The following is a 12,127-nucleotide window of genomic DNA, read 5'->3' as shown; positions in this document are numbered from 1 at the left end:
TGAAAAAGACAGGTTTTAGGAAATTTTACAATTTTTGGAAATTAAGGGGACCATGGAGGAAGCACAGGGCTGCAGAAGGTATATTTCCATAGAATAGGAAAGCTGAAAAGCTGCAGAAGGAACATTTCCATAGAATGAAGGAGCTAGGGACAGCAAAAGGTGTATATTTACAAAATAAAGAGAAGAAAGCCCAAAGGGAATAGGAAAATAATTAGAAAGGAGGAGTGCTGGGGGGGGGGGGGGCGGTGGGATAGGGGAGGGAGTACTTCACATGTCTCATGTGAGGTTCGACCTTTGAGCCTAGGAGTTACTATAGTAACCAGTCTAAGGGAATAGTGACCAATCAGAGCGGATATCAAGGCACCAGGATCTGCAGCCCTTATAAGCCGTAGGAAAAAGAAACTCAGTGGGACCCTCTCCTCCTCCCCACGTGGGAGTTCGTTCTGTGGGACTCTTCCCCCTCCCTACGTGTGAGTCTGTACTTGTTCTTTAATAAATTTCCACCTTTGCTATACCATCTTCTGTCTGTGGATTCATTCTTCGATTCCGGCGGACGAAGAATCTGGGTTCCAGTCCAAAAATTTTGTTTCAGCAGGGGGTGTGCAGGGGGCAGCCAATTGATGTTAGCTCTCACATCGATGTTTCTTTCTCTCCCTCTCCCTGCCTCTCCCTCTAAAAACCAATAAACTATTTTTTTTAAAAAAAGGGTGGCTTAAAACTCTGGTCTATATAGTACCTTCCAGGAAGAGCTATAAATTTATAGAGGAATGATAGGACAAAGAAAAGTCATTTTAGTCTTCCAAGGATGGGAAGGTAAATGTATAGGAAACTAATGGGAGCGAAAGACTAGTTAGTAAAGTTTCGTATGTAGGAGCCATCTCCAGGCTGATACAAGTATGAACTGATACACTTTTGTCCTTCCTGATAGAGAGAAAAAGAGGGACACCTTTGAATATTTATGTCCTACTTTTAGGCAAATACAGGGAGGGCAGGGGGATTTTCTAGTATTTGTTTCAATTACCTTCAGTTCAAAATAACTTTTATATCAAAGCGCCATATTTTGGGGGGGGCATATTTTGGTTTCCTTCTGTGACTTTCATCTTACTGGTACTTTTTGTCTGTGGCTCTTCTGTCGTGCCTGCTCTGATGGAGAAGGCTGTTTGTCAAGGAACTGACAGCAAACCTCGGACCAACAGCCAACAAGGAACTGAATCCTACCAACCCCACTGAGTGAGTTTGAAGGTGGTTCTATCCCAATTGAACCGGGAGTCTTTGGCCAACACCTTGATTGACACCTTGTGATAGTTCCTGAAATAGAGAGGCCATACAGAAACTGTGAGATAATAAATGTATGTTTGTTTTTTAATTGATTTTGAGAGAGAGAGAGAGAGAGAGAGAGAGAGAGAGAGAGAGAGAGAGAGAGAGAAACATTGACTTGTTCCATTTACTTATGCAGTCATTGGTTGATTCTTGTATGTGCCTTGACCCTGGATTGAACCCACAATCTTGGTGTTTTGGGACGATGCTAACCAACTGAGCTACCTGGCCAGGGCTAAATGTATGTTGCTTTAAGTCACCAAGTTTTAGGGTAATTTATTAGCAACAATTAGCAATAGACCGCTAATGCGATAAGAAAAATTAAAGTATGTAAATTAAACACTGAATTTAAAAAATTTAAAAGAGAAACAAAATAAATCTAAGGAAAGCAAAATAGAGATCAATTACAAAATTAACAAATTTGAGCTTTGAAAATAGTAGAACTTGTAAGTAAATCTAAGAACTGATTATTTGAAAAGCAATAAACTAGTAACTAACCTAAGGGAAAAAAAAAAAAGAGGAAAGCATGAAATCATAAGATAAGAAACGAGATTGGGGAAATAGCACAGATATAGAAGAGAAACTTAAGTACTTGGTTCAACTTTATGCATTATTCAGATCTTTAAAAGAAAACATTAATTTTACATCCCATTCCCTTCCTTTTCCCTAGGGGGAGGTCAGCTGATGTAAATTTGAGCTTTCTGGTTTTATTCTAACTATTCTCTAATTAAGGGTGAAACAGGGTAAAAGTCTTGCAGAACAGTGGTGATTTTTTTTTTTAAGGGCACAGAGCACATTTATTTGGTGAACACTGATGGCAGCCTCAGGCTACTACACAGTCTCATGCAGGAGCAGGCACAGGGCTCTGGGCACACTGGGCATGTCTTCAGCCATTCGGCACCGTACGAATGAGCTCTTCATTGTTGATACAACCATGGCTACCCTCGTGCCCTGCCATCGGCATCTCTACATCTTCCTCTGTCATCTTCTCACCAGAACATGTTGGATCTCAGCACCCATGATAGTGCTGTTCCCCTCCTTGTCAAACACTCTAAGGCCTTCAACATAGTCCTCAAAGGTATCCTGGTCCTTGTTCTTGGCCACAGTCTGCAGCATGGGCAGGAAGTGCACAAAGCCCAACACCTTCGCATCCATCTCATCACTCTTGAGGTTCCCCAGGACTTTGAGCACCCCTGCATTGTGGCGTTCTGGCTCAGGGCCCTCATCACGTCCCCTCACTGGCTGTGCAGAATCTTGCCACTCCCTGTTGCGTCAAAAAGCTGGAAGGCCTCCTTGAACGCTGCGGTCTTGTCCTTGGCGAAGTCACGCATCTTGACTATTTGCTTTGCCGGAACACTTCCTACAGCAATGGCTCCAGAACAGTACTTTTAAACCTGTATGTCATACCTGTTAATGGTTCATGAAATCTGTGTAGTGGATCTTGACCAGAATTTTAAAATGACATATAATCCTATATAATAAGAGAGGGGTATGCTAATTAGCCCAGATATGCTAATTAGTCATGACCAGTATGCAAATTGACCGTCACTCCATACACACAAGATGGCCACACCCATGTGGCCACAAGATGGCCGGCAGGGAGGGCAGTTGGGAGGGACCAGGCCTGCAGGGGAGGGCTGTTGGGGGTGACTGGGCCTGCAGGGGCGGGCAGTTAGGGGTGATTGGGCTGGTAGGGGAGGGCAGTTAGGGGTGACCAGGCCAGCAGGAGAGGGCCATTGTAGGGGGCCAGGTCTGCAGGGGTGGGCAGTTAGGGGTGACTGGGCCATCAGGGGTGGGCAGTTGGGGGCAACCGGGCCTGCAGGGGAGGGCAGTTGTGGTGGACCAGGTCTGCAGGGGAGGGCAGTTGGGGGTGACCAGGCCTACAGAGGAGGGCAGTTGGGGGCAACCAAGCCAGCAGGGGAGGGCTGTTGTGGGGGGCCAGCCCTGCAGGGGAGGGCTGTTGGGGGCGATGGGGCCGGCAGAGGAACGATTAGGCCTCCATCAGGCTGGCAAGGGAGCAGTTATGGGGTGATCAGGTTGGCAGGCAGAAGCGGTTAGGGCAGGGGTGGGCAAACTTTTTGACTCGAGGGCCACAATGGGTTCTTAAACTGTACCGGAGGGCTGGAACAAAAGCATGGATGGAGTGTTTGTGTGAACTAATATAAATTCAAAGTAAACATCATTACATAAAAGGGTACGGTTTTTTTTTTTTTTTTAGTTTTATTCATTTCAAATGGGCTGGATCCGGCCCGCAGGCCATAGTTTGCCCACGGCTGGGTTAGGGGCAATCAGGTAGGCAGGCAGGCGAGTGGTTGGGAGCCAGCAGTCCAGGATTGTGAGAGGGATGTCCGACTGCCTGTTTAGGCCCATTCCCACAAGGCTGTCGGACATCCCTCAAGGGGTCCCAGATTAGAGAGGGTGCAGGCTGGCTGAGGGACACCCCCCTCTCCCCAGTGCATGAATTTTGTGCACCGGACCTCTAGTAGAATATAAAAGTGTGAGTGCATAGCACATAAGAATAAAAAAAATTTTTTTTAAATCCTCATTGGAGGAGTGAGGATATTTTTTCCCATTGGTTTTTAGAGAGAATGGAAAGGAGTGGAGAGGGGGGAGAAAGAGAGAAACATGGATGTACATATCGATTTGGTTGCCTCTACAAGCGCCCCAATGGGGCAGGGATCAAACCTGCAAACCAGGTATGTGCTCTAGACCAGGAATCAAACCTGCAACCCTCTGGTGCACAGGCCTACACTCTAACCACTGAGCCACGCCAGCCAAGGATGAGTGTTGTTTTCATAAAACACGTACTTTTGTGTTTGAGTGTGTGCACATTAGCTGCAGTGTAAAATGTATTTCTTACTCTTTGTCTAGGTCAAAAGTGTTTGAAAACTGCTAGTGCACAGCTCTCAGGGTATGTGGAAAGTAATTCTGTACACACAGATAGTTCCCCAAAACATTTTTCCCCCCAAAAAACATTTTTAATTGTGAGCCGTGACTCGGAAACAGGAAGGTATGACATTTCTCCATTGAAATGTATGCCACAACCTTATAGGCTTCAAACTCTGACTCATCTTTTCCAGAGGTTAACTCTCCTTTTCTACCTGCATAATATCATTGACGATTTCCATCTGTTCCAATGATCTTGCATTTCATGGCAACTCTTAGACTTCTTAGGTTTTATTTGTTTTAAAATTACACTTGCATGTTTTTCATATTGAGAATTTGTTCATTTCTTGCTACATGGTGGATTCCTGAACTTTGAGTATTTTTCCTTTAGTTTTAAGTTGTAATTTATTTCCATATGGAATCTATCTGCCTACCATATGGAAAAACAAAAGAAAAACAATGATGTTCAAGTCATTTCACCAGTCCTTTGGGTTGCCCTTGCCTCCTACTTTAATGCCTTCTTTCTGTTCTTTTCTACTCTCTTCCTAAGTATTGCATTAAGGATGCATTTACTGTTCTCCTCCTCCTTCACCTTCTCTTCCTTCTTCTTTTTCTCCCTCACCCTCACCCCCACCCCCACCTCCTGCCACTCTGGGGGAAGCCAGCTCCATGGTTTAAGTAGCCCTATGGAGAGACCTATGTGGCAAGGAAATGATTACTCTGGCCACATGTAAACACCTGAGGCCTGACAACAGTCACATGAGTAAATTGGGAAGTGGATCCTCACCTAGCTGAGCCTTGAGATGCCTATACTGACTGACGACATAATTGCTTCTCCATGAGAGACCTTGAGCCAAAGGACCCAGCCAAACTGTAACCAGATTCCTGATCCACAGAAACTATAAGATAATGTTTATTGTTTTAAGTCACTATGATTGGGATAACTTGTTACACAGCAATGAAAACTAATACAGGGATAAGTCACCTATTGTTTGCACTTTGGTTGAAGGTGAAAGGAATTTTAAAGACAAAATAGGCAGGTCTAGGGAATAAAGAGGGTCCATGGGGGAGGAATGCGTATGTGAAGGACAGAGGTGTCTCTGGCCTGAGCAATTAGAGCAAGTATAAGATAGACCAAAAGCAGCCCTGACCTGAGCAGATTGGAGACGCCAAAATGCTTATCTTACTTGTACAAATGATAGAGAAATGCTGCAGGGTAAGAGGGGAAGAGGACATACATTCACAGAGGATAAAGAAAAGTCACAGGATGATGGGAAAAAGGAAACATATTTTCACAGAGAATAGAGGAATGTTTCAAGATAAGGGGAAAAAAGAGGGGTCACCACATGGGCTTTGGCTTTTGAAATGGATACTGTGTAACAAAATAACCAACAAGGAGAGCACGGGGTCCTAAATTAATGAAAAGTCCAATTAGAAAGGGTCAAGTTCAAACAAAGAACTGCAGCATACATAAACGGGAGACAAGGGACACGAGGCAGGGTTTTTTTTTTTTTTCCCATTAGAGAGAGAAAGCAGGCTCTTCCCATTTGGGGGCCCCTCCCCAGGGACATCTCTGCCCAGATGGAGTTTGTATATGCTTCCAATAAACTTATACACTTTAATCAAAGAAATCTGTTAGTCCACATATTTATTCTTCATCTTTGTCACACAAGAACCCATGAGAAGTCTGGACCCCAAACCTCACATTTCAAAGGTATGGCTCAGCCTCCATCATGGGTGTTGAAAAGGGCCAGATTAAGGTCTCTCAATTCTTGATGAATGTGGGCACATGTGAGCACATAACCTAGGCTCAGCCTATCCAGGAATGGCCTGGGATTTAGTGATGAAAATGTTTAAGTGTTGGGGTCCAGCCCCAGCAGGTCCCGGCGTTCCCAAAGGTGTGGACAGAGTTGGTGAAGAAGGAATGACATGGAGGCAGCATTCAGTTGACTAGCATGATTGGGTTCTCTCGCCTGGTTCTATCCAGGATCTCCAGCCAAGTTCTGTCCAGGTTCTCTTGCCATGTTCTCTCGCTCGGTTCTCCAGCCAGGTTCTGTGTTTTATTGTCTTGTTACATCTGTATTTATACCAGTTGATTTTAATTCTATCAATTTCTATTCCAAAGGTTAGGGCGTTTCTTATCTCCATTCCAGGGAGTGAAGATTATGTAGCTTAAGCGTGATTGTTCATTGTTAAAGTGATTAACTACCCGTCTGGCACTTAGTTAAGGGGTTTTATTCCCTCCCTAACTTCAGGGAAAAATCCCTACCTGGGGAAACAACCTTTCTCGGAGAGGTGACCTTGGTTAAAACACATAGCGTTAAGAGGGTGAGCAAACATATTAAGAACAGTATGCCATATATGCCAGGTCCCTTGAAACATATGCTGTGCAGATGTTTCTTCCCTGCAGCAACTGTGTCAAGCAGCAAGGACGGACCGGCCTCCAGTATGTAAGTATGATTGAGAAACAATTCTTTGCAGTGTCTGCCCTGAGTGTCCCACAGCAGAGGTGCGGATGGCAGCTTCCTAGCCAGACTACTGCTGCAGTGAATCTTGGTCTCTGATCCTCAATTTTCCTACCTGTAAAATGGAGATAATAACAGTTCCTATAATTTAGGGTTGTTGTAAGGATTATATGGATTCAAAAATGGAAAATGTGCCAAAACCGGTTTGACTCAGTGGATAGTGCGTCGGCTTGCGGACTGAAAGGTCCCAGGTTCCATTCCGGTCAAGGACATGTACCTGGGTTGGGGGCACATCCCAGTAGGAGATGTGCAGGAGGCAGCTGATCGATGTTTTTCTCTCATCGATGTTTCTAACTCTCTATCTCTCTCCCTTCCTCTCTGTAAAAAAATCAATAAAATATTTTTTTTAAAAAAAGGAAAATGCTTAGGTTAGCACCCGGCAAACAATAAGTGTTACTTTAGTGTTGACTTAAAAAAATTATTTTATACACAAGGAAACTAAGTCTCAGAGAAGTAATTTGCCAGGATTAGAAAATTCTTACTACAAACTGAGAAGGGAACTATGAAAAGGGGGGCTCCTTTCCCCCTTTGCTCTTAGGGAACTTGTAGAAAGATTAAAGTTGGGAAATGTAGGTACTGAAGACAGAAACTTAATGGAAGAGTGTGTGTAGCAGTGTAGAAACCTGCTTCCCCACTCCCAAGTCATTGCCTCCTCTACCTAATGCACCCCTGAGAATTCCAACATCCCACACTGTGGCTGTGCTGAGAGTCCAGCCTGCAGGCTGGGACCTCAGGGCCTCACTTCCCACAGGGTAAGGCCCTGGGGCCTTGGTTTACTAACCTTGCCTTCTGCCTGCCCCACCCTGGGATGGAGCCTGCAACCTGGGCATGTGCCCCGACTGGGAATGGGACTGTGACCTCTTGGTTCATAGGTTGCCGTTCAACCACTAAGCCAAGCCTGCTCAGTCAGAATAATTTTCTTAAATGGTCTGTCTGCTTGAGAAATCAAGGACAAATCCCTTAACAAGGCTCAAAAGATCCTTCATGCTCTGGCCTCTGCTCTCCCTCCAGCTTCATCCCACCTTTCTGTGCCCTGCCTGACCTTGCCCTCCAGCCCAGCTGACTCACTGGTGTTCCTTACCTAGGCTAGGACCTCTCTCTACACCTTTGCTTGTACACTCACCTGCCTGAAATGTCCTTCCCAATCCTCTTCCAGAAAGCCTTTCCAGAACCCCCAAATCTGGGTCAATTTTTGTGGTACTTGGGGCCATCCTGAGCATAGGACCTACCATATAGTAATGTGTTTACATGTTGTCTTCCCTCACTGAACTGCGAGTTCCTTGGGAATAGGACTGTCCACTTTATCCTTCCTGGAATTGTTGGTGTACCTTACAAAATCTTCCGGCATGCACGCAATAAGCCTTCATAAATACACTCTGAATGACGATGTGAATGAGGACATTTTACAAATTTTACCATAGAAGTGAAGAGAAAGAAGTCATTCGTGAGGGCTAGGCCTGTCTTTTGGAGAATGTGACATCTCAGACCTGCTTCTTGTAAGGGCCCAGGCTTGGCAGGGGCTGTGCATGCTGGCAAGCAGGCTTCTGGAGGTGAAGGTGAGCTTGGGAGGCTGAGGCGGAGGTTGAGGGGAGGAAGCTTACCCAGACTGAGGAGTGGCTGCAGGCAGGAAAGTTTCAAGAAAGCACAAAAGTTTTAAATCACCTTGCCGAGGTGCATGGACCTTAATTATTAAAGTGTCAGAAAACTGTTGAAGGAAGGTACATAGTTGGGCTTCTCATGTGGATTGGACCATTCGAAGGCCATTCTCCAGAAGAGCCACTTCTGAGTGTGTTGTGGGCAGCGGGAATGGCACCAGGTGTGTGATCTATGCAGTCAGACCAAACCTGGGTTCAGCAACCTTGGTACTTGGGTTCTGGCTAGGAAAGAATTCTAAGTCCAGATCCAAACTGTAAGAGAAGATGTACTGGGTAAATTTTAGAGATAGAAAAAGTAATTCCTAGAAGAAATGGGCTTAGGAAACAAGTTCTAGAGGTAAAGGAAGGGCCTTTGGAGCTTGGGAGCGAGGAAACTACTGGTAACATGTCTGGGGAAGGGGAAGGGGAAGGAAAAGGGAAATGAAGAGGGAAGGGAAAGGCACGGGCATATTCCCTGAAGGGAGAGCGCACAGGGTTCTCCATCCTAAGGGTTTTAGGGATGGAGATTTTAGGAAAGGTCCCAGGAAAAGATCTTTTTAAATATATATATATATATATATATATATATATATATATATATATAGATTGATTTCAGAGAGGAAGGGAAAGGGAGAGAGAGATAGAAACATCAATGATGAGAGAATCATTGATTGGCTGCCTCCTGCACACCCCAAATGAGATGGAGCTGCAACCTGGGCATGGAAACGAACCGTGGCCTCCTGGTTCATAGGTTGAAGCTCAACTACTGAGCCATGCCAGCCAGGCCCAGAGAAAGATCTCAATAATATATTCAGTAGCCTTCCAGGTGTGTCTTTTCAGAGTGGTGGTCTCCACAGACTGATTGGCTGGCACCAGAGCAAGGGGTCACTATTCAATGCAGCATGGCTGGTTTTGTTGCTTATCTGGGCCTGGACCTGAAATACAACCGAGGCCTAGATGTTATCTCTAGGGAGGAAAGGTCCTAGGGGTCCAAACTGCATGACCAGCAGTATGCTAGGGGAGGCCAGGTCACCCTGGGGGCAAGGTCCCACCCTACAATTACTAGGCACCTGGGGCTTTCCAATCCAGTGACCTATATCTGGCCCATCTTTGTCTTTGCTCTGCTCTTGTCTAACTGCCTACAGCAAATGAACCATCTGTGCCTGTGTAAACACTCATCCTTGTAGGAAGCAAGTAGAATGGTTCTTCCTCCATTTGGGCCAGGCTGCTTTAAGATGACTCAGACTGTCCCAGGGAGGAAGAAGGACCCTGAGAACAGAGGAGGCACGGGCCCAGGGGTAGGTGGGGTGAGCTCCCGGAAAGCCAAGTGGCTGGAGACACCCCTGAATCTTCTAAGAGCTCTAGAATTCTGCATCTTGTAGGCCCTTTTAAAGCTGCAAGGGGAGTGAGCATCTTCATTGCTTGTCTTAAACTTATTTATTCACCAGGGCTAGTTCTTTGATCGCTGTGCTTCAGAATATTTGAATGAGACACAAGGGGGATAATAGTTACCTTTCAGGACAAGAGTTGGATAAGGATTGACCTTTAACTCTTCCAGAAATCTCCACAGCAACTTAATGTGCTGCAGAGTTCATTCAGAGGATGGGCTGGGTGGGGCTCAAGTCTTTTATTCTCTATCAACTGGTTTTAGGCTGAGAGGAGATAGGGGAGGATGAAATTTCTCTTTTGCATAAGCATCCCTGTCCCCTTCATTCCTGCCCTGCACTCTGTCACTTCACTCCTCAGTGGCCCTGTGCCTAGAGTGTCGTCCCTACACACCAAGGTTGTGCATTTGATTCCTGGCAAGGGCACATACAAGAATCAACCAATGAGTGCATGAATGGGTGGAACAACAAGTTGACATTCTCTCTCTCTCTCTCTCTCTCTCTCTCTCTCTCTCTCTCTCTCCTTCCCTTTCTCCTTTCCTCCCTTTCTCTCTCTCTCAAATAAATAAATAAATTAAAAATGAAAAAGAATGCTTAAACATAATTGCAAAGAAAACTGGGGACAACATACATGTCTTTCCCAAATTGAGCCTCATGGAAAAAAGATTACTCATCACTAATCTATGCTCAGTTTACTACCTTCTCAAGGTTTCAGGGGAGAGCCACACAGGTCCCTTAGTACTCAAGACTGTGAGATCCTTGAAGTTGGAGACTGTGTCATATTTATCCCTGGAGTGGCCACACAGTTGATGTTCAGTACACATGTTTGTATATTTAGAAGAGAAGTTTCCCCTCACACCCTTCCCTTTCTGCAAAAATCATAGACTTGGGTCCCGCCCATGCCAAACCAAACCAAACAAGTGTCACATAATCTGTCCTCTTCCTTGCCTCACTTTCTCTCACTTCCCCCTGCCATCGGCCTTAGCTACTGTTTTTTTTCTCTGTCTTTCTAGAAAAAGAGGAATAGCTAGTTCCACTCTATTCCCCCACATAATGAAATCTGCCTTCAGTTTCCATTACTCACAGAAACTGTACTCATCACATTCATCAGTAGCTTCTTCATTGAGAAACCAGCTGGGCCTTGTTTAGTCTCTTAGCATGGGTTGTTATTGATTTTTTCACCTTGACATGTTTCCATCATGGCTTCAACAACACAGATAAAGACAAATACCGTATGAATTCACTTAAATGTGGAATCTGAATAAAATCAAACTCATAGGAACAGAGAATAGAAAGGTGTCTACCAGTGGCTGAGGGTGGAGGTTTGTGTGGGTAGGGGAAATGGGGCGATGTTGGTCAAAGGGTACAAACTTCCAGTTATAAGATGGACAAATTCTGGGGATCTAATGGACAACATGGCAACTATAATTACCAATATAAGAGTTTTTATGAGGATTAAATTATTTATAATACTGTAAAGGGCTTAGGAAAATGCCTGGCATATAATCACACTGCTTTGCGATAGTGAAGATGATAATGAAGACGGATAAAATGATGATGATGATGATTTATATTAGTGATGTGTGCCTGGGTTTGAAACCTTATGTTCCTGCTTATAAGCTGTTTGAACGTGTTTATAAGAGTTTGAATATGCCAAAACCGGTTTGGCTCAGTGGCTAGAGCGTCGGCCTGCGGACTGAAAGGTCCCAGGTTCGATTCCGGTCAAGGGCATGTACCTGGGTTGCGGGCACATCTCCAGTGGGGGATGTGCAGGAGGCGGCTGATCGATATTTCTCTCTCATCGATGTTTCTGACTCTCTATCTCTCTCCTTTCCTCTTTGTAAAAAAAAAAAAAATCAATAAAATATATTTAAAAAAAAAAAAAAAAGAGTTTGAATATGTTTCTTCAATTCTCTTAGCCTTCTCTCCCTCGTCTGTAAATGTAATAACCGCACAGGCAATACATATGTATCACATAAGATTGTTATGGGGAATAAATACGATCATGTATAGTGCCTGGATAATAGTAAGCTCAGTGATACGAAGTTTTTCTTAAAAATCAAAACAAACTGGAATAACAATGTCTATTTAGAGCACTTTGAGAACTACCATATAAATGAAGCACTTGTTATAATGTCAACTCATTTCCACTAGATGGGAGTAGACACCACTAAATGTAGTTTAGCGCCTGGTCTCACTTCTGTAACTATACTGAAGTGTGGTGGGCGTGCATATGTTATTTCAAATGAGTGAACCATCTGCTTGCGGTTTTATTTGAAATAAACATGAGGGTTGTTTTTTTCAGTTATTTTTCAAACAACACTGAAAGCTTAGGATTATTTTCTTGTAGTTGTTGTTCATCTTCATCTGAGGATATTTT

The 12,127-nt window shown here is 44.4% G+C and overlaps 1 pseudogene; it reads right to left on the bottom strand.

Annotated features, from left to right (window-relative positions):
• Positions 1 to 2,203: 2,203 nt before the first annotated feature.
• Positions 2,204 to 2,648, bottom strand: LOC118652462 (annotated as a pseudogene).
• Between the last annotated feature and the right edge of the window lie 9,479 nt (positions 2,649 to 12,127).

This window comes from Myotis myotis, unplaced genomic scaffold (assembly GCF_014108235.1).
Source record: "Myotis myotis isolate mMyoMyo1 unplaced genomic scaffold, mMyoMyo1.p scaffold_m19_p_1, whole genome shotgun sequence".
In the NCBI taxonomy this organism is placed as follows: Eukaryota; Metazoa; Chordata; class Mammalia; order Chiroptera; family Vespertilionidae; genus Myotis; species Myotis myotis.
Note: the sequence above shows the minus strand (reverse complement) of the source record. Positions and strands in the feature narration are given on the sequence as shown.